The sequence below is a fragment of the Perca fluviatilis genome, chromosome 17 (genome assembly GCF_010015445.1).
Source record: "Perca fluviatilis chromosome 17, GENO_Pfluv_1.0, whole genome shotgun sequence".
NCBI classification, from domain to species: domain Eukaryota; kingdom Metazoa; phylum Chordata; class Actinopteri; order Perciformes; family Percidae; genus Perca; species Perca fluviatilis.
In genome coordinates this window covers 2,809,073-2,816,554 of record NC_053128.1, presented here as the reverse complement: position 1 = coordinate 2,816,554, position 7,482 = coordinate 2,809,073, and the positions used below count along the sequence as shown (strand labels likewise).

At 43.6% G+C, this 7,482-nt stretch overlaps 1 long non-coding RNA gene across 1 annotated transcript; it reads left to right on the top strand.

Annotated features, from left to right (window-relative positions):
• Window positions 1-7,024: 7,024 nt before the first annotated feature.
• Window positions 7,025-7,482, top strand: LOC120545025. The gene is made up of 2 exons (XR_005636620.1): window positions 7,025-7,161; window positions 7,273-7,482. It is a non-coding gene; the product is annotated as an uncharacterized LOC120545025 (long non-coding RNA).

Here is a 7,482-nt window from a genome sequence, read left to right as displayed (position 1 = left end):
ACGACGTTATCGCCAGTGACTCAAGTGGTGTTACACATTTAACATATATAAAAACGACATTATATAAAAACGACATACGAAACAGGCTACATTTAGTACACACACTTTATAGGCTCCGTAAAGTTCAGCTAACACATACTAGCATAGCGCTTGGTGGGCTGTAAACACCGAGCATAAACACAGCCGTGAATTAGTGTGTAATGTAGAATGGTCGGCATTTAACAGTCACAAACTCCACCAGCAGTTAGCAGTTAAATGGATACAAATCACCACATTTCGCCACTTTCGGTGTTAACACAGCCCACCTCTTTACCTGGCGACAGAGCATCTCTAGCTCGGAGGGCTAGCAGGCCTGGTAGCTGGACAGTCCGGGTACACTATTCAGGCATGTTTCCACAACAACAAAACACAAAGTCTCTGAACTCACGTTGGGAGTTCGTTCGCGAAGTTGGATGTAGTCCAGTTTGTGGTCTAAATGAGCGGACACTTGCAAGCAGGATCCGTAAAGTTCAGCTAACGCACCCGCATTGGTGTAGCTAACGTGAATTATACGGGGATAAACACAGGCGTAATGCGTGGAATGTCGAATGTTCGGCATTTAACAGTCACAAGCTCCACCAGCAGTTAGCAGTAGCTAGTTGGATTTTATTTCAACACCAGTCCACCTCCACGGGCGGCGAGAGCAGCCTGGTAGCTGGATAGTCCCGGTGCCGGTACACTGTTGTTCAGGCATGTTTCCACAACAAAAACACAGCAGTCACTGAACTCACGTTGGGAGTTTGTTGAAGGAGGATGTAGTCCAGCTTGTTGTTTAATGAGCAGACACTTGGAAGCAGGATGGCTGGGACAGGTGGACAACTAGCGTTAGCTTTCCACGTAGCCGATGAGGATGTCCCCCCTTTTAGCCGGCTAGCGCGTAATTGAGCGACACCGCTGGTCTCCGCAGGCGGCTCACGAAGTGCGAGTATTGCGTCTGTAATAACGTTTCCTCCATATTTTCCGATCTGTACCGATGTATCCCGGTGGTACACACGTCCGGTAGTTTGAATGCAGATAATTGGTGTAAAAGTTTTCTGCGAACGAGAGCCTGTTTAGCGAAGGTTCAAGATGGCTGACAGTCGTGTTTTCGTGAATACCTCGGCCAGACTTCGGCAGTCCAACCCGCTGTGGTGCTGTTGAAAACATACGAAGTAGATCCTACTGGCTGTAGTCCTTTGCCTCTGGCCCAAAAATCTTCCAATGACGCAAAAATTGTCATTTTAAGTCATCGGAAGATTTTTTTCCAGGCCCCAAATGCAGAAATCTCTCGTCTCAGGGGGACATGAGGGAGGGAGGCACGGTCATTCAGAAATACTATCGGGTTTCTACTGATACAAAGCTGAATGCTAAATCGGTGAAGTATCCCTTTAACATTTTCCTAAATGTACAATGACAACAATTTCAATATTAACCATACCCTTTTATCAGGTTCATCAGGTTAGTAGCTAATTCCGACTGGCTTTAAAACACAAATCAAGCAACAATTCTCAAGGTAAACAACACCGATAGTAGTAATTTGCTGTTAGCTAGCTAGCAGCTAAGATAACTCACCGGAATATTCAATTCACACGCCGTTTGGACGGGGTCGGCAGCTCCACGACGTTGTATAACTTCTCTTTCACCCTTTAAAGAATCTCTCCTTGTTTATTGTTGCTAGTTTCCTACTTTAATCAAAGTGGTTAGACCATTTCAACAACACAGGAGCTACCTGCTGGCTCTACTATTGTGTCCACGTTCACTCTCCAGTAGCGGCCGGGGGAAGAGTTGAATGACAGGTGTTGAGAACCAATCAGATTGGATAAAATAACATATCTCCAATTCTGATTTGCCAGGGACGCAGCGAGGTGCGTCCGGAGGAGAATCTTTAAGAAACCAATTAGAGACCAGCTTCAGGTCACATGCTGGCCGAAAGTTTAAGGACTCACATACACATCCATTTGGCCGGCGTCCCTGCAGCCAAGAAACCGGAGGAAACATATTGAAACATAGAAAATAGTTAACGGATTAAAGCCAGTTTTTATTAAATGCTGAGGCTCTTACTACCAGCCGGCATATCGTATGAGTAAACTATTTTATTTTTCATTTTTATTTCATTTTTATATCATTTTTGTATACATTTATATTTCTGGAATTTTGAGGGGGCGGCCCCAGCCCCCTCTATTGACAAAGCACCGCCACTGCTTTTAAAAACATAAGATTGTTGTTTTGCATGTATAGGCTATATGCACATACGCCTAACATTTGAATAGTTACCACTAAGTTATGAATTACTGTATAAATCATTTAGCCCTAATTTTTTTAGCATTTGGCATAGCCTACATACCATGTAATATTAAAATAGTTAGCCCTTAGATATGAAATATTGCATATTATTTATATTTTCCCTGGTTTTTATTCCCCAAATATTATAAATTGTTCCCTGATAATTACATATACATACATTATACGTACAATAATTACCAAAATGTACGCTGTAAATTCGGTTACTATACGACGTCTTTCCTGGTTTTTACCCCTATATTCCCCAAATATTATAAATTGTTCCCTGATAATTACATATACATACTTTATAAGTACACTATAATTACTGAAAGGTAGCGGTAAATTCAGTGTAACTCACGTACTTTCCTGGTTGGCACCCCTATATTACCCAAATATTATAAATTGTCCCTGATTTACATATACATACCTTTATAAGTACACTATAATTACTGAAAGATACGCTTAACTTTATAAGTACACTATAATTACTGAAAGGTACCGTGTTGTGCCTGTAAATTCGGTGTACTTACGCCATACTTTTCCTGGTTGTTACCCCTTTATTACCCAAATATTATAAATTGTTCCCTGATAATTACATATACATACTTTATAAGTACACTATAATTACCGAAAAGTACGCTGTAATTTCCGAGTACTTACGCATTCATTTCCGGGTTGTAATCTAAAGCGTTACCAAATAACCTTCAGGGTGGTGAGACTGCTGGAATTAGATGTGTGGATCAACAGTAAATGTATACCTGACAGTCACAATTGTTAAAAATCAAAGGCTCCTAGGGTTAACCTTTGAAATTCCATAGAAAATGGAAAAGTGTGGTACTGATACAAACATGCAATTACTTAAAGAATATAACAATTAGATACAAATCCAAATGGCCTCATGTCAAAGACAACCTATTTGAGGAATACATGGAAGATTACATGATAAATAATATAAATTACAAAGATATTGCAAAAAAACAACCGCTGGGGTCATTTTTGACCCCACTTATGCATCTAAGGGCTATTCAGTATACAGTTGTATGGAAGTCTTAGAGGAAGTTGAAAGAATCCTTGATAGAGTTCTAGATGTCGCTGAGGAGGTTCCTGTGGGATTATCAACTTTTGTAATTTTCATAATACAAAATTGATTGGACATCTTTGCCTTCCTTTTTTGTAAAAACAGACATGGCCAGTGTTCCCTGAGGTAGGTGGTGTCTAATTATTTCTTTCTAGCTAGCAGCATGGCTTTATGCAACACATTCTCACTCTCCCATCGCGTAAAATACGGCATTTGGTGTTGTTATTCACGCTTAAACTGTCTGTCTCTCTTAGTTATGCTGTTATAGTTCTAGACTGCCGGGGGACTTCCTTCCTTCCTTTGACCGCTCTCCTCTCCTTCCTTTGACTGCTCTCTCCTCTCCCTTTCCATTTGTGTGTATCCCATCCCGTAAATGCTTGTTACTAACCTAGCTCTGAGGAGTTTACTCCCCGGAGTCCTTGTGTTTTTATTTTTTCTCACCTAGCATATTTCCTTGGAGTACGTTGGCATCGAGATCTTGGTTGCAGCTGTCGCCGTGGTCCTGCTGCACTCCCTGCCAAGCTCTGCGGTGCCCTGCAATGTCATGCTGCGTCCGGCTGAACCCTGCTGCTTCCTGCTACGTCCATCCATGCTTTGCTGTGCGAAGCTACATCCTGGAACGCCCTGCAGCGCCCTGATATGACATGAAATACTACTACTACTACTATTTGAAGTCACTGTTCTTAGTTAGTTAGTTATGCAATTACAATTCTAGACTGCCGGGGAAGTTCCTTCCTTCCTATGACACACTGAACTGCTCTCTCATCTCTGTTTTCATTTGTTTCCTTTTGTGTGCATCCTTGTCCCACAAATGCTTGTTACTAACCTAGCTCTGGGGAGTTTACTCCCCTGAGTCTTTATGTTTCTTCTTCGCAGAGCTACACTCTGCAATTCCCTGCTATATCCTGCTGTGTCCTGCTGCGTCCGCCGCATCCACCCATGCTCTGCAGTGCCATGTTACATCCCGCAATGCCCTGCTGTGATGTTCATATGCACAGAGTAGTCAGGATCCGGTATAGGAGACTGCACTACTCAGTATGACACGATGTGCCCTGCTATGACATGAACTACAACGACTACTTTTGTAGTCACTGTTCCATTATCTTTAATGTGACTATTATTGCCACTGTTCATCACACCCCCGTCAGACACCGCCTACCAAGAGTCTGGGTCTGTCTGAGGTTTCTTCCTTAAAGGGAGTTTTTCCTCGCCACTGTCGCAATAGCCACTGCTAAATCTTGAGGGAATTACTGTAATTGTTGGGGCTTTGGAATTTATAGAGTGCGGTCTAGACCTACTGTATCTTTAAAGTGTCTCGAGATAGCTCTTGTTATGATTTGATACTATAAATAAAATTGAATTGAATTGAATTAAAAGTCTCCTGTAGCGTCTTGTTGGGGACCAAGAAGCTGGTTAAACAGTGATTTGGCTCACACTGAGCTGACTGCAGAGACACAGGAAGGCAAGGACAAAGGATCTTGGCCTACATGTGAATCCCAAAGCCAGTTTCACCAAACTCCTACAGGCAGAGTCGCCAAGATGGAGATTCTACCTTCACCACATGCTAGGCAAGGCAGACTGGTGGTGAGACAAAGAACTGCTTCACACCTGTGAGAAAGTTGCGCTTTCCCATTGGCTGTCGGGCTTTGAATGCACCACCCCGCCACTAGGAGGCGGAGGTAGGATAAAAGCTGTCGGCACTGTGTGTTTCTTCGCTCTTTCCACGGTGACCCAGGTCACTACAGGAAGCACTCTAGTCCGGACTAGCTAGCCAGCATCACCTCGCTGGTCGAGTTGAGCTGGGACAATTGTATATCGGTCTGATATACCAAGGGGATCCGAGGAAATACTGGCCGGGTATTGCCTCTATCTGCAGCGGGTTTAATCAGCCTGGATTCAAGAAAAGGACGGCGTTCTGTTTCTTGCTTGTCGACATGGATTACGGCTCGTCCACTGCTCTGGAACGAAACGGATCGTTAAACTCTGGCAAGAGATTTAACTGACAAACAACGCACAGTAAGGCTGTACACAGTTCTGGGCAGATGTTAGAACTAGTGCGTTTTGGTTTGTTATTAATGAGCAAAGGGTTCGCTACCGCTGTGCCATTAATGTGATCTGATTGTAATCATGTATGGGCCATATCTGGTTACTAATCTGTTGCTCTGAATGTATAACCAATCATTATTACCGTTTTTCCGTTTGTTTTTTTGTAATGTGTAGTTAAAAACCGTAAAGCGTTACCTGCTAAACCACTACCCTTTGAAGTGAGTTTTATTAATGTCCGCGATAATCGCGGTGAATTAGCTGTTAGATAAGAGGGGGCCTTTTTCTATAAAAAAAAAACATCTTCCCCTCTTATAAAAAGAAAAGGGGGGGAAGGGGGGGGGGGGGGGAAGACCACTAGAGTGGTTATAGGGGGCTTTTTTTTTATATAAATATTTCTCTCTCTCTCCCTTCTCTACCGGGGCGCGCCCTCCCGGGGGGGGGTGGGGATCTATAACTAAGATCAGAGTGTTTTTTTCTTTTCCTCCTTTATTCTGTTCCTTTTACTAACCCACACACGGACATATAAGCTAACCACGTAGCTCCCGAGCTAACGCTGCTAACTTAACCACGTGGGATTTGTATAGAGCTAATGGGTGATTTAGCATATGGTATAAACGTGCGCGTTGCCTAGCAACCCCCACCTCGGCTTCTTCAGCTCCTCTCCGTGCACTCAGCACCACTACTGCCCTCTTGAGGCTAAATGGTTTTGTGCAGCTCACAGGAGTAGCCATTTTTGGAGTTGTTTTTGTATTAGAACTACATTTTGACACCGCCCCTCCCCTTTCACTCACTCTCTCTCACACACACGCACACACACACACACACACACACACACACACACACACACACACACACACACACACACACACACACAGACAGACGCGTGTCCACAAGACATGCTGCTTTTGTTTTTGCTTTGTTTGGTTGTGATATTGTAAAATGTATATACGTTTTATTATTGAAGTATTATTGATTGGCTACTGATAATTGTGACGTTAATAAATTCGATTATACTTAATTAGCAGTTGCTGGTGATTATTTGTGTACTTGTTGTGATAATTGCTGGTCGAACGGGTCCGTGCTCGAAATCACCCCTTCCTTTAATTCCTTTTAAAGGATTTTACAGAAATGAGACTGTTCCACAGTTTGATTATTGGTCCCTGACAAGCAGGGTGGTGCCCCGTTTTGATTGTTTGTCGATTTGATAAAGTTATTAATAACCATATTCATAACTTTATTAATATTGATAAAACATATTTGATAATTTGCCAATGATCAAATCTGTACCCTACATGTGAATCCTACAGTCTGGAATCTTGGCGTCCTTTGGCGTTTGCTATTCACGCTAAAAGTGTGTCCTTTGGCATTTGTTATTGACGCTAAAAGTCTCCTTTAGCGTCGCGACTCTTGACGTCACTTTTGACACTCTGGGTTTGGACGTACTGACTGACATGCAGCAAAGCAACTGGACAATTAGGTCTTGTTATGGGAGCGGTTGTTCTCCCGTCCTGTATGTGTTCTCTCTCTCTCCCCCCTTTTCCCTGTCTGTCTGTTTTGCTGGAGCGGCTGAAAGTAGGTCAAGGGGCGTGGCCGGGCGATCTACCTTCCTGCACGGCAGCTGGCAATCCTGCAATCACCTGCTGCTCAGCTGTTGCTGATTCCCCTGATCACGGCTGCAGTATTTAGACTCGGTTGGAACCTGTCTTTGGCGCCATATCGTTACAGCTACCAAAGTGGTAACTTGGCTCCCAGTTGCATCGTCAGTTTTTCCGTGCTCGTATGTTTGCCTCAGGTTTTTTTCCCCCTTGCTCCACTTACCTGTGTTTCTTTTTTGTCCTCTGATCCAGACCTACACCACCCGACCTGTTGCCTTTGGACCGCTGTTCCGCCAGCCGTTCGTTTCTCAGACCTATCTCCCTGCTTGGATTCCTGTGAGAGTTGTTTTGGACACGCTACACTCTGCCCACGCCCGCTGCAGTCCTGTGCACCTGTGCAGCTAACTGTCCCTGGCTGCTTTGTTTGTCCTGTGACGATCATTAAAAGACTTTCGAAACGTT